This window comes from Drosophila ficusphila, unplaced genomic scaffold (genome assembly GCF_018152265.1).
Source record: "Drosophila ficusphila isolate 14025-0441.05 unplaced genomic scaffold, ASM1815226v1 contig_412, whole genome shotgun sequence".
NCBI lineage: Eukaryota > Metazoa > Arthropoda > Insecta > Diptera > Drosophilidae > Drosophila > Drosophila ficusphila.
Window position 1 is genome coordinate 3,589,888 of NW_025064326.1, and position 15,935 is coordinate 3,605,822.

The window sequence follows — 15,935 nt, forward strand, 5'->3', positions numbered from 1 at the left end:
TTTACTTTTCATTTCGACAAAAAAACTTGCCCGTTTTTGAAAACGAAAAAATCTTGTGAAAGTGAAAACGGGAGCACCAATTTTCGTTTTTGAAAACGAAAACGAGAGAATCTTGTGAAAGTGAAAACCGGAGCCTGCCTGTTAATTTACTTGTATAAGTTGATATTTATGGCAAGCTAGGAGTTGGTTGGAAGCATTTGTTGCATTCTTCGCTTTATTAGGCAGCAGGCTGTAAAAGACAAAAAAATTGTTTCATTACAAAAATTATAATTTTATATAACATACTTAAGTTCGAGTATTTCCCTTTTATTAACAGAAATTGAAAAATTCGATTATAAACGACTCTTATTAATTTGCAATTCCCATTTTCTTAGAACTTTTCCCTATTTAAGCCCCTTAATGGGAAATGGCAAACTACATTAAAAGGATTCTTTCAGCTTCTTTCCCGTGTACCTAAAGCACACTTTTCCCGCTATTGGTGCTCGGCCAATTTCCTTGGCCTCCCATTCTCGCATCTTGCATCTCGCAGAAAGGCAAAGTTTGCCCCCACGATTTTACTTTTTATTCCCTTTTTCCGCTGAATAAAATATGATTGGGGTTCAAGGCGACCGAGAGCCTTCAACTGCAACAATGTCAATTTGCTGCCTGAAGAGCTGCTGCTGTTTGTCTTGGGGCTACTATTCCAGTGTTGGTAAATTGATTTCGACGGTGTGGAGGGCAGCGGCTTATAAAATAGTCAAGAGTTTGCGGGGAAAAGCGGAGGGAAAGTTGACGCCACCTAATCAATTTGTCGAGAGGAAAGCGGAAAAAGATTGTAAGGAAGTAAATGGAATGATTTTCAGATTTTCATTTAAAACTTGTTAGGTAACATGTTTATTAACTGAACTAAACCTAACCACAACAATTTGATTTAAAATCCATTTGTTTAGTACATTAATTGATTAAAAGATCTATTAGGTTTTCTAACTCAACCCTTGCACGCCCAATTAACTTTTGCTACGATTACTTGCTGGGAACAAAAAACACAATCGCAAAGTCAAACAAATCAGTGGAGCAATTAGGCAATCTGCAAATCAATTGAATCAACATGAGGTTCGAGAGATTCGAAAAGTTCGTCACTTCCCACCACTGACAACGCATTTAAGATGCGCTCAGCTGGAGGGGAAGTTCTGTTTTCCAAAAACGGTCGACGATTGTCGTCCAATAATGGACGTTTGACGTCTCGGTGGGCCATAAAATCAATGAATCACAAATAATTTGTAATTCCCTCTTATTTGTACACTCCCACCCAGATTGATAAGAGATGTCGCCGTGCAATTCGAAATGATTTCATTAGGCACAAGGTAAGTTTATCTTGGGCCTGCGATAAATGTTAGTGGGTCGAATGTGGTTGTGGTTTCATAGGTGTACACATCTAAGTGAGTATATAGGCGGCACTTGGCCAAGTTAATTAAACAACGAACAAGGAAATACTTGTAATTAATGCGCAAAAAGGTAGCAACAACGAAACAATGACTAAGTGATTACAGATACAAAGCGAGCTACGAAAAAAAAAAACACCGTAGGAGACGGTGGCGAACCCTCAAAACCTCTGCTTGAATGAATCCAAAAAAGTGTGGCGGAAAAGCGTGGAAAAACAGCGAGAAAACCGGCAAACAAAAGAAGATACCCCAGTCATGAAGTTAAACAATTTACGTCTTAGGTTTTCCTCCACTTTTGGTGTGATGCCGATTGCTGCATTTTCCTTTGCATAATTTGCCGAAAGACGACGAGGCAGGTGACCAAAAGTTGCGAAAAGTCTTTAATTCGCTAACCAAGTTTTCTTTCAATGGGAAAACTGCAGAGGAAGAGGCACAGACAAAAACTTTGATTAGAATGAGAAGAGAATGGCTTTATGGTCAAAGTTGCCTTCGGAATGAACAGCTATATAAAAAGTTAAATTTCAAAGGAGTGAAGCTTATAAATATCAAAATATTAGAATAATCATGTTGACAGAAATGCCTAATAAAAATGACTAGGTATGGTTCCACTTAATTGAACCATAAAATACTGAAAATTCACCTGCTTTAAAAACAGCAGCACACGCCATTAACAGATCGCAGAGTTTATTAATGCAATCAGCACTAAATTGACAATATTATCATTTTGTAAACTTGTTTAATGGCCCGAGTCAGCTTCAACGAAACCAAAAAAAAACAGATCTATAAATAAGTGTTAACATATTGCCAGTAAACAAGTAATGTAAATGTATCAACAGACACAAGCTAAAAACAAAAAAAAAAACAAAACTGCATTGCCCACATATGGAATAAGGTCTACCTTTTTCCTATATATATTTTTTGTGGTATCTTCCTGGCAAGTGGAAAAGCGGGGCAGGGGAAAACTCCAATCAAGTCAGCTACGCGAAACTTTTCAGTGCATCTCGCCCACTTTCTTACATGAAGCAATTAAATTATGTGATATCTTTGGATTGGCTTTCAGTTCAAATCAAGTTGTAAATCGATCAGGGAACCCTCATTTTTCTTCCCTTTATTCTTTTCCATACAGTAAAGGTCATAAATAAATGCAGTTGACGACAGTTTTGAGTGATTTATGCGATAGCTTCCCAGGCAATAGGATTTTTTCGTGATTTTTATTTCCTATTTTTCTATTGATTAGATAGACACTAGCGACTAGAAAATATTGGGCGGATTTTATCTCTGGCCATCGTTCCTCTAGATTTTTTTTTTTTTTGCAGTTATTATTGTCAGAGCGTCGAGAACAAGTTTTATTCCATCTTTTTGTTGTCGGTTGCTGGTTTTTTTTTTTCTCGCTTCTTGCGAGTCAATTGACCCAAATTGTTGGGCTCCGGCCTTTGTGTCTGAATCGACTTGGGCAGCCTCTCTTGTTGTAGTAGACGTGTCGTTTTTGCTGTTCGCAGATTGGCCCCAAAACACCCTGTAAATGAATGGGGTAAGAAAGAGCAGATAGGTTCGTTCGGAATTTCTCAAAGTTAATCTTTTGGATGCAATTCAAATTCATCACAATCAGTTGTTTAAGCACTCATTTAGACCTCTTAAGAAATTTATTACTTGTAATTACAGGGTATACGGGTACCCATACACTCATTCAACATTTCTTTACATATTTTTCTTTTAGTTTCCTGTTCTTTTGTTTTTAGTGGGTCGTCTTAAAAAGAAAGGCAGTTGAACTTTGCCAAAATGAACAGCTGAAGAGGTTGCGCATGTGCCTGCAAATAACTCTTATCTGATTTGATGAGATACAAGCGGGCTTTAACTTACTACTAATGAACTAACTAATGAAAGTTTAATTTTGATTTATGAAGACTGCTTAGATTCAGTGAAATGCAAAAGTTTATAGTTTATTAAGAGAATCCAAACATTGCTAAATTTGTGTTGGCTTCCGTTGAATGCTCAGTCAGCATAAATCTAATTTAAGCCAGTAAATCCGTCTACGACAAATGAATCCATAAAACTCAAGGGCGTTCGCACATTTGCTTGCTCAATATTTGAGCTGAGTATGCAAAATATCCCAACATTTCATGGATCATTTAGCAAATGAGATGAGAAGCACCCAAAAGAAAACCAAAAGTCAAGCATCGTGAAAAATATTGCAAACTTTGGTAAAACTCATTTTGGGGCCTTTGACTTTTTTGAGAGTGCAAAACGAGTTCAATGAATTTCTGTGTCAACAGCTTGCAAGTTTTAATTTATTTCGCCGCGTTTTTGATGACTCGATTACGGCATTCGATGAACCCAAAAGCTAAATTTAGTGAAGTGGAAAGCGTTAACAACTATTTTCCTTATTAGCCAAAAATGATCTACAGAAACAGCAGAACATAAACAGCTGGCGCTCAACGCTTCAAAAGATTTCCTAATGATAAGTATCGCTTTCCGGCCATAAAAAAAATCAGTGCTGAGTTGTTATACATATGATAAACAAATTGTGGCCAATAATTATTTTAATTTGATAGAGAAAGCAAATTGTTATAGTCGCGAAGAGTTTACAACTTGACTTTGGAGTAAGTATAAATCATTTAGTACTGCTTTTTTATATTTCATATTTTTGCACCTTAAATAACCATTTTCTCTCATTAACTCGTCTGCATAGTGTAATTAAAATACAAATTCCCCGGCCACATCCGAAACGCCCACTAAACAAAATGTTTACGAGAGGGAGTAATTTCGTGGGGCGTTTTAAGGAGGAGACTGATGCCTGAAAGGCAATCAACCCGCTTGAGCCACATTTTCTGCTCAAACTACGCTCAAAAATGAGGCTGCAAAATCGAGGAGATATTGCGCACAGCACGCGGCGCATTTTATTTTCCTCGACGCCTCAAGTGCTAATAAAATGTTACAGTTAAACGGCCAAGACAGGCGTCGAAGGAGGCGTGGCACATCCACCGTATGTGGTAAACATTTTTCGCAAAATGGAATGCAACATGAGTTGCAACCGAATGGAGTTGTATCCGCTGCTGCAGATGATGTTGCTGTTGTTGTTGCGCAAGATGATTGCAATTCCATTTCCAATGATTGGCAAACAGCATCCCCAGGGGCGTGGGCCATTAGGGGGCGGTGCCAGGGGCAGAAGGGTGTAAAGGCAACTTTGAATCCAAAAAAACAAACAGAAAACACCGAGCACATGCAACATCTAAGGCAACAGCAACGAAAACCGACTTCCAAAATTTGCATGATGTGCTTGCCATATGCAAAATATGTGTAAGACACTGACAGAAATATTACACCGCAAGCAATAATTACAAGAAAATAAATTACGATTGTTTTACTTGATATTATTTACAAAAGAAATCAGTGGCTGATTTACTGTCAAAAGATGCCAAACGACTTTTATATAATTTCACTAAATTTTTCAAGTGCAGTTGCTAAATTATGCTTCTTTTGGCACAAGGTGTTGTCTAGGGAAAAACAAGTGGAGATCTCTCCGGGCGAAGAAAACTTGCAAAATTTAAATACAGATGTGAAAAAACTGCGAGATAAAGAGACGGCATAAAAAGAGGGATAAGTGGAGATATAATTCCAAGCGAGACAATGAGGCTGCAGAAACGAACGCAACTCAAAAATTTACACGGAAGTCAGACGGAGGGAAAAACAACGAAAATGAATTCCGAATCGCGATCAAGATGGTTTTCCAATTTTGCATGGACCTGCGAGTCGCCGGGAAAAGTGCAAGGGAAAACCAAAGCAAACAGAAAAGTGAGCTCGTGTTAAATAGGCGTTAAATTGGCTGCTGCAATTGCATAGGAAAAACAATAAAAGCTGTGAAATCTTTTAGTGCTTATTAAGAGCACCCCACTAAAAACGTGAAAAACATTTGCATACAAAAAATAAGAGCTTGCGAAGAAAACCTTAAACCGGGTTCAACGGCCTCTAAGGCCTCGAAGAAAACGCTTGTCTTTGCCATTATAAAGAAAATCTCGGCAATCGACGCAACATTTTTCTGCACACACTCGAGACAAAGCCACAAAAAAAGAACGTAATGAAAGGCAAACTAAAATAATAAAAAGATACAGGAACACAAAAGAAAGAAGCCAACAACAATGGGAAGCAATGAGCTGGCTTATAAAGTTAAAACAAAGGCAATAAAAAGAATAAAAAGAAAGGGAATAAAAGTATAACTACTATCGTTCTGTGAAAAATGGCGTCACCGCAATCGTCGGCCGATTTCCAGCTATCTAAGGCATTAATTATATATAGTATAGCCATTAGTTATCAGCGCGCAAAAATAAAACGACTGCAAGCCGATATGGAAAGCCGCAGAGTCGCAAAGTAAGGGAAACCACTGAAGAATCGAACGGTAAAAATACAAGATGTGTCACGGCCTCTCGAAATCTCTTGTTTACTTCGCTGGCGCCTCTGGCCTCTTCTTTTGTTGTTTACCTGTCTCCTGAAGAAGTTGTTTTTCTTTTCTCTTGGTTCTTCTTGTCTGGAGCCATCAACAGTTATCAACTGGTGGCAATGAACATATATTTGATGGTTCGATTAGAACATAGATGTTTAACAAGTCTGTTGACAAGGCGATAGGTTGAAGAGCCATTCAGGGAGGGATCGAATATCTTATAAAAGATAAGACAGGCAGATGAGATCATACTTCTTAGCTGTTAACTCTTAAAGCTCACTCAATGAACATCGATCTCTGGGTTGATCTTGACCCCAATACATGCGATTAAATCGTCGCAGACTACCGATCATTATCATTAATTCTAATGGTTATTTCTGCGTGGTGACCCCAATTCTAAAGATTAATTTTTAAACTTGAAAGTACTCATTTAAATATAATTGATTTCAAGATGTATTAAGTATTATTAAAGCTGGGAACAAAATCCATTTATCAACTTCTATAGGAGTTTATAGCGCACGTCTACTTGAGATAGACCTTGGAACATCTAACAGTTGGCAGAATGCATTACTTTTGTAGACATGAACAAAGTACGTGTTTGTCTCACCTGATCACACAAAAGTTTGTTGTGGAGGCAAAAGTCAACTCTAATAGTGCTCAGAGCGAACTTTAGTCAACTACATACTTTTCAAAAAATAAGATAAGAACATAAAAGTTATAGCTGATCAAGCGTTGATAAGATATTCAGTGGTTAGTTCAAGTGAAAGTGGGTAAACCAAAGCATTGCGATTAATTGAATTTAACCCATTCCACGGGGAAGCTCTCAATAAAGATTTCTAATCCAACACTTGACAACATTCTATGGGGAAATGTGTAATCAGCGGAGCTCATCAGCATGCTGAAGCTTTCATTCAAAGCAATCTCGGAATTCAAATAAGTAACGTGTAATTAATATGGCCAGGAAAGAACCGACTTCTGGTTGTGTTCATTTGTTTTCGCTGCCAGGTTGCACACGTCAATGGCAGGCCCAGAATCCCGAGACTCGGATTCAGATTCGGAACCGAGCTGACTGACAGCAGCCCCATATCATATCAAATAACCTTCGTGTGGAAGCAAACAGAAACCGGTTGCCTGCCTGCACTGCGCTTATATAAAGTTGTACCCGCTGCACGGGAGAGGGTTATGTGGTCGCGTAATAAAATTAGAAAACCCAGTGGGGCTGCGAGGGGGGTTTTTGGGTGCCACTGGGGGGGAAGGGGAAGGAAGTGCCACCCATCAGCCCAGCAACCCAGCAACCCACCAGCGGAGCTGCAACAGAGCGGAAACCGTTCGCTCTTGTTGGCCATTTTTGACGCTTGGCTCCCAGCTGTTAGTTGTTAGCTGTCGGCCGTTGGCAAATCTCAGATGGCTGGCCATTTCTTGACACTTGACAAACTTGGTTAATGGGTATTTATGGGGTAGTTTGAGCAGCGAGATATTTAGCATTGCTTCAGGGGGAGCAAACTGCATTAAACCCATTAGACTTTGAATGCTAAGTTTTCCCACCAATAAAAAGTTGATAAACAAAACTCAGAAGACTTGGTAAAGTAAATACTCGTTTATCAGTTAAACCATGGTATTTACTTAACTATATGACCTCTGGTTTTAATATCTTTTTATCCTTGAACGTATTTGCCACTCAAACTTGATCTCTTCTCTATAAAGTTTATATTTTATCTATGGTATACGATATGTTTAATTATGTACTGCCATCAACCCACTTCTTATCGGTAGGAACAAGGCTGCGGGTTCGCGCCAACAGGGGGCGTGTTTTGTCGGCGTAGTCGCCATATCAGCTCATTAAGTAGTCTGTGTCTAGGCAAAAAGCAATTCACAGGCGTAACAATTGTTAATGCAACAAAACGCTAAATGGGCCACTTCATTAGCATTGTCAAACCAAGCGCGAAATGACTCAACTTTCAGCTGGGGAAACAGAAATGGGAAATAAGTCGAGATCAAGATTCTTGAGGCCTTGTCTCGTAATCTCCTCAACTTGATGGATGTGTCTCTGTGTGTGGGCCCCGTCAGACCGACAAAGAAGAAACAAAAAATCCACTTAAAAGCATACATAAATATCAATTAAACGTTTGGCCACTGAACTTTTGTTTGGCTTACAAAGCCGTTCAAGTTTAAGTGATTTCTGAACCATGAAAAGGTATCCATCAGCTGAAGGTCATTGTCTTAGCGATATTCGTTGATTTCTGGGGCGAAAATTGAGTAAGCTTTCCCCGAAACTAATTAAATGTCACAGAAACTTAAACATAATTTTGGCCCGGCAATTGTGCAATTGTCGCCGCAAAAGTTATGCCGAAGTTAACCCAGTTTTTCGGCTCTGTTGGCTTTAATTTGCAAGCGAAACCCAAAAAATGGGGAAACGGGTTACACAGAACACCAGTTTCGACATGACATTCCAATTTGCATAGGTTGGTGAAAACCCCAACAAAAAAACAACAAACAGAGAACTTGCTCGCAGAATTATTTTATTATTTTTTGACAATTCGATGAACAGAACGGTAAAGAAAGAAAGCGAACCTCGAGTCCAGGAAACGGAATAATGACACTAAAAAATTGCCCAAGTGAGTCATTAAGCTGGCTGCGAAGACTTGTTCCGCCGTCCCTTTCTTCGGTGCTCTGTCCGTCTCTTTCTCCTGGTGGAAGCAGCCATAAAGGAAGCTATCCACACACACCTCAACGGAACTCAAGGGGCAAGGGCAAACACTTCGGGAATCACAAAAACAACTGCATTTCCTTGGCCCTTTGTGTGTGGCTTAAAAACACCTCTTGGCCAAAAGGAATTCCGTTGAGCCATAAAGGATTTCCTTTGTTCTGCTTCGTGATGGTATAAAACGGGTCAACAGGAGAGTGAGTTATCATTAAAATTCAGTGAAGAAAACTCAAGATCTTTGAGATCGTCAAGAATAAAAAAAAAAATTCACAAACAACCTTCGTAAACTTTAACAAACGTTTTGTAGATTTGGACACACAAAGTCTTTAATAAATTAAGACCACAGCAAACACCAGTTAAACGAACACACATAAAGAGTAAACAATTTTAGTGGTATTCCCTTTTATTCCCAACCAATCCCACTTTTTCACGTCTCTATAATTTTGCCACCATCATTTTCTTACTTTGTTTACCTTAGGAACTTTTGCAGGAAGTAGCTTGCTTCACTGACTATTTTGGCAAACCAAAAATATGCAGACAGCAAAGACAGAGAGTTCACCAAGATACACTGGAATAAAATCTATACCATTAAAACTTTAACTAAAATAATCGGTTTACTTTAAAAGGTTTACCATTTGTCCAAATTATAATATCCCAATTATATTTAATATTTAAACGGTGTTATTACCAGTAAAAATAGTGACAGTGTGGAGCTGTCTGTAAACTTTGGGCAAAGGAAATCGAGGGAAACCAACCCGCGGGGGCGTTGTCAACATTGCCAGACGGTTTCCAACCGCAGCGGGTGTGGAAAAGCGGGAAATGAGAAAGAAAAGCGACAACTAACTATAGCTGACAGCGGCTTGGGCTAAATTGAGTTGGCATTAGTCAAGCCAAACAGAACTCCCACCAATGGGGATGGTCTGGATGGAGTGGAGAAGCACCTCAAGAGCGAAATCGTAGGTAAGAAATTTTGTGCTGCCCGCTTATTCAGCTAAGTATATCAAATTCTTTGCAGCTTCGTGTGCCGCTTCTCACGCTCCAGCTTTAGTTCATCGGAACAGATGGTAGCAAAAATATTTCTCGCACATATATACATTTTTTCCTTTTCAACTTTTTTTTGTCGGATTTTTTAGTCAGACTGCAACATTTGTTGAGCAGACATAGTAGCCATATTACTCGGTACGTTCACATGTCAGAATAAGAATTCACAACTATAGAAACGAGAGTTCAAAGTTTAGATATATAAACCAATATGTTCTTTTTTTTGGTGACTGCTGGAGATGGCAGAAAGGGAGAGGTCTAAGACCACAAAATAAAGTGTGAATTCCCTCTGGGAATTGTCTGGACATTCCGGAAAGTCATTATTGCTTAGTCAGTGAAAAGAAATGTAAAGGGAATTCACAAAATGTGGCAGAAAAAAAATATCGAATAAAATAAAAGCTTATTTAGGCAATTTAACTATTTGGAGAGTTCTATTCTCATAATTCATAAAAGTTTCATTAATAAAGCCAACAAAACAATTTAAACAAGCTTTTGCAATTAGAGACACTCAGTTCGGAAATTCCTAAACAAATTGTTTGCATCGTTGCCCTCAAAAATCATTCACAAAAAGTCAAGCAAGGCCTGAGACAATTTAAGGAACAAACAAAAAGCGAGCAAAACTACCAAGCTGTCTGGGCCTCGTAATAAACAATCGAAGCCGGCAAAATTGAAATATGAGACCGAGCAAGTTTTTGCAGTTACTTTGGGGGAACGTTCAGTTCAATCGATGAAGTAAATAAACAAAAAAGCCACGTACCGCGTGGCAGTGCAACAAAGCAACAAAAGTAACAGCCGACCAATGTGGAATAATTTGAGTCGCGCCGGGAGCGAGCATAAAACGCAGTCAAACAGTCAAATGCCATTTCCGACTGCAGTCAGACATGTACAAAAACAACAACTACAACAGGAACAACTACTGCAGCAATAGTAACACCAACAATAACAATACCCACAAAGCAATAAAACCAATGACCACAGTGCACGTTCGATAAGCTTGACTCTACTAAGGTTTTGCTTTGTTCTTCGAATTATCAAATAGGTTTTGGAACAAAAAAGACGCTTCCAATTGATGCTCAGAAATAAATCAAGTCACCAGGGAAATTCAATTTAAGTTTTTTGTATTTTTTTATAACTTTTTTTTAGGAGCTAGTTATCCAAGCTCGACTGTGCGAATACCAAACAGTCAAGTCAGTCTCAAACTGAAAAGTCGGGCCAGTTTAGAGCACGTGGCTCCCCAGACGGAAGCCAGTGACCAACAACAAGGCATGGGTGTGTCAAAGGGGGTTGGGGTGAAGCTATCGGGGGACTTTGGGGTTTTTACTGCAGCCTATGTCTGGCCAACACACACAGAGTCTGGTCTAAATACCCGGCGAAACGAACTAAGCGACGTGTTTTATGTGCGTCTTTTGGTATTTATGAAGTTGCATGTTCAACCGAAGACAGTTGGGCTTATGTTTATTATTTTTATTCGGTGGTTAGTGCGGCTCCTTGTTGTGGGAGTTGTTGTTGCGGAGACACCTGGGGAGCCCCCAGACCACTGGGTAATTTTTCTGAGTGCAACGCTTACATTCTTCCCCCATCGAAGGTGCGCCCACACGAAAGCGGTGAAAAACACACCTCCACGCGCCCAAAAACCACCGCATATCATGGCTAATTTAAATGGCTGCGGCGGTGGTGTAGCCACCTGGAACAAGAATTCATCGTCCAAAACTGGAGCATTCAACTCTGCGGGGGTTGTCCTGGGAGTACTAAAAGTGAACCAAATAGCTTCATTTGCAGAAAGGAGTTTCGAAAATGGAGTCAACGAATACCCTTCTTGCATGGTTTTTATTCAAATTATTTAATATTTAATACTCCAGGTTAAAATATGGTAAAAGGGTAAATAAAATCTATACGAGACACATAACAATAGGAATATATTTTTTAATTTTACTTAATGTTATATATTTTTGAGATTATATATATTCCCCGTTTTGTATTCTAGATAAACGCACAAAAAGAGAGCATTCCGAGTAATAACACACAACTGCAGTACCTAATTCTTTTTCGGCTTTTTGACTATAATTAAACAAGCAGCTAAACGATGGGCGTTGCCTGATATGAGATTTGTTTTGGTGCAAGTACCCACATTTGCGGACCATTAACATACTCCCCTACAATAAATATCCACTGGGGAGCTGTTCACATCTGTTCCTATCTCTCTCTCCGCCATTTGCTATCTCCTTCTGCTCGTGCGAATTAACCCACTTTTGTTGGCCCATTCGCACCACCAACAACTGCCAACAAATGATTATGAAATCGAAAACGGTTTTTATTTAATTTCGTTTCATTGCATTTGTTTACCATTTGCTTTGGGCCACATGCAAAAGCCATTTGTGTTAATTGGCTCATGCGGAAATATTGAACATTATTTTGAACAGAAGTTTTACCAAAAAATATATAAAGTTTGTGGAACTATTGTATAATTTTATCTAATAAAATTGACTTTTTCGTTTAATTAATTTAATTTCATTTAAGTTTACCCAAGAATTTGTCATCTTTCTACCACTTTCTAACCCTGCTAACACTTGAGTATGTTTTTTTCCAAGATATTCTTACTTTCAAAATCATTCTTGCTCTTCGCTATACTAGAAAACCAGCAAAGCAACTCAATTTGCAATAAACCTAGTGGATCCTCCCCTCTTACTTTCTCTGCCTAAACCACCTTTCTTTTCCCCATTTCCCGCTCAGTTTCTAATATTTTCCCATATGCCTAGGCAAACATTGTCATATTCCCAGACTCATAACAAGGAAGCGGCAGTCGCAGTGACTTTCAAACTTCAACACTGACCTCGGCAATGCCAAAATTTATAAAAAATGCCAATCGTATTCGACTCGTTCCATTGGGTTCCGAGTCCCCCGTCCATGAAGCCAACGACTTTGACTTTCTAAGGCAATTTACGTTTGTTGGTGTTTTTTATGGCTAGAAAGTCCGACCGATCATAGAGTTGTAGAAAAATTCATAAGCATAAGCAAGCTAAAATCGTTTTGCGGCCATTTAGCGGGCCAATAAAAATGTGCAACCTGTCTCTGCCTTTTTTTCTGCCCGTGTAGTCGTGTGCACATGCATTATTAATGTCTCTGACAATTGCAACTGCATTCGGCCATGTGGCAAGGCATCGTCGCATTGTTTATAACTGTAATTTGCCACAGCCAACTGAGAAAACTTTTTAGCCGGAATGTGTGAAATTTTCCAACTAGCGCAGTTTAGTTATAGTTACTCTTTTGCCACCGACTAACATCTGGCCGTGTGCAGATAAGACCTTAATTGCAATCCCCAAATGTTCGCAAGAGCGGGCCTAATTTATTAGTTCGGACAGCAGTCGGATTATTTATGACACTTACTGTCGTCGGCTTGCATAATCAAACGCCAATTTACGATTGTGAGCCACTGTGTTGATTACCAATTAAAAGTGTAATGGTACACGTGTGAAGTGCTTTATTGGTTAGCTAATAACTTAAGTAAAATGGATTGAAATGGAAATACAAAATATTGAGCAAGTAAAAACCAGGAATGAGCATCCATATTTTGTTTTTTATTACAACTTAAGCAGATATTTAATTATCTGCCAATATAGAAAACATCTCCTGAGTAGTATAAATGCAAAGCAAATACATTTTAGCAATTCATTTTTCCTTAACACTCACCTTGCCACAACGGAAATGTTTAGTTTTTGCTGTGTAACCCACCTTTAATGGTCGAGCAAAATTATTAACACATAAACACATCCATAGATGAACAAAAAACTAACGATGTCAAGGAAATGATAAGGAAAAGCTTAGACAGTTGTCCAGCCAAAATATTTGATGCGTAAAATAATGATTTTGTATTTGGCAAATTAATTGTCCGATTTGGAGTAAATGCCAATTTGACACGCAACCGAGGCAAAACTTTTAGTCTGATTGAACAATATAATAATATTGAAAGGAATGCCAACGAGCGAGCGAAAAGCATTGGGGCACTGAATGAGTGTTTCCATATGTTGCCAAATCTCAAATGAATAATATAAAGATTGCATAAGGGAGAAAAATGTTGGGAATTTTGGAAAGGAGGATGATATATAGTCGTATGTTTAGTTAGATTTCTATTTATACTTCGTTTGTCACACCCAATTTTAGAAAACTTTCGCTAGCATTGTGGGGAAGATCAATAGAAAGTGCAAGCGACCTCAGGAAGATCAAGATATATCCGTGGGGCCAGACCAAATCGATTGAACCGAAAGCTCGTCACGTTCGCTTACTTCAAATCGAATCAATGGATCGGCGACGATCGAAGTCATGTGCTTTATGTTTGAAAGGCTTTCGAGGGTCATTTGTTCACTTTTACCCACAAAAGCCGAAACGCATAAATAACCAAATGGCCAGTCGGGCGATGGTTTCGATGATGACGGACCGCTAATCATACTTTAAACATTACAACAATACAGCACCCAGCCCAAGTCAAATTGACAAAACGTGCGCTTCATTAATATGAGAAAATAATAATGCGACTTGTTGGCGACACAAAAAAACGCGAAAAATCAGGCACAAAAAGCATAACTTAAATAAATGTTGTCGGCAAGTAAAAGTCAAAAGCGTTGAAGGCATTTAACGATGCGCAAAAATTAGAGGATACTTTTTCAATGAGAGGTGTAACGGCCGAAGGTCATTAAGAAATTAAATTTATGGGGCTTTATTATATTTCCAAGCTAAAAAAATGAAAAAAAAAAATAACAACTTTTTGTTTTTATGAATTCATTTAATATCAAACTATTTTTTAACTTTAAGTTATAAAAAACTCAACCTTAAGTCATAAGAGTCTTGACCACATCAAATCGGAACTTTCTTTTCATAAAAAAATATAGCTCAAATTATAATTGATAAGCGACCAACTAAGCGACTTTCATTGGGATTAGAAAACCGAAAAGGCGGAGTGGAGTAAAAGTTGAGTAAAAGAAAAGGTGAGGGAAAAACTATTTAGTTGAGCGGTAATCGACTCTAATTGCGTTTGGCTTTCGTGGGTTAAAGGTGTGCTGCCAATTAGCCAAAGCAAAGTGCGATTACTTTTGGGGGCCAATAAAATACGAAGGTTGGCACGACACGCGAAGTGCCATTTCCCATTTCTATCTGCATTTATCAATATCTTTAAATTAAATGTCTAAGGTGCAGTGACCCGAATTAATTAAACAAATTTACTGGGTGTTTGAGTGGATTTAAAAATCAATTAATCTTAGGTCAGCTCTTGAAAAGTGTTTATGTATCGAAAGGAGTTTGAAGTAGCTCATTGAGTAATCGGATAATCTATAAACATTTAACTATAGACGAAAGTTTGTTCTTGTTTATTGGTTTGTTTATTGTTATGTTTTTTTGTTGGCCTTAAGAAAATGTAAGGTAAACAACAAAAGAAATATATGTTTTTAAAAGACAAACGTTCAAACGCAATATTTAAACAATTTTTTGCTTAAAAATATTCTCTATCCTTTCACACCCAATAAAATCATCAGCAGCAAAGTTCAATAAACTTCCCAAAATGAGGTATAAGTTTTTAGGCTTGATTTCCGCTTTTCTCATTGATTTGTTTTTGGTAGAATTTTAAATTGGCGTAACAAGACAGACAACAATTAGCTGGAAGGAGATCAACAGCAACAAAAGGGAAATGTTATGGAAAGGGGTCAAGTTGAATTGCTGAACAATAGCCATTCAGAAAAAACACAGAGAAGGGAAAAGGCGGGGTATTCCGTTTGTTCCAATTCATTTGGCAAGAACAAACGAAAAAAGGTTATAAAGAATGAAGAGGAAGAATGTCATTCAATAAATTCGACCATTTTTACAGTTGGTAGTTTCATGTTCTGACATCATAACCCCATAAAACCCACACTTCCTATACACAATTTGGTTCTATGAAGTACAGAAACTAACAAAACAGTTAATGTTGTAGGTATTTTTAAAATTTTTTTATTAATATCTCAAAATGGCTAAGGGGAACTGGTTTTTCGACGAGCATATTACTACAATTTCTTATATTTGAAAGTTTTTGATTAAAATATCATCAAAGAGATATCTTGCTTTCCCAAAATTAAAATTTCGCTGCCTTTCCCTCTTACCAACGCGCCACTTCTTCGGATATCTGATAGTTTAGACTTGTCGTTTTAACTGTATCTTATCTTTCCACGTCTGACCCAACTGACTTTTTCCGTCTAATGACAATAAACACGCGCTCGTTCACACAGACGCTCACATACACGCACTCGTGGAGTCAATTGCGTTGACCATGGCCAACAGATATTCAACATTCAATCATATTTGCTGACCCTCG

At 38.2% G+C, this 15,935-nt stretch overlaps 1 protein-coding gene across 3 annotated transcripts in view; it reads right to left on the minus strand.

Moving 5' to 3' along the window:
- LOC108094137 (mitogen-activated protein kinase-binding protein 1) overlaps positions 1-15,935 on the minus strand; it is a 59,957-nt gene that overhangs the window by 37,318 nt on the left and 6,704 nt on the right. For all 3 annotated transcript variants that reach the window (XM_017194565.2, XM_017194561.2, XM_017194569.2), the window contains exon 2: positions 151-229. The gene's annotated coding sequence lies outside the window, so the exon portion shown is untranslated. The remainder of the gene's footprint in view (positions 1-150; positions 230-15,935) is intronic.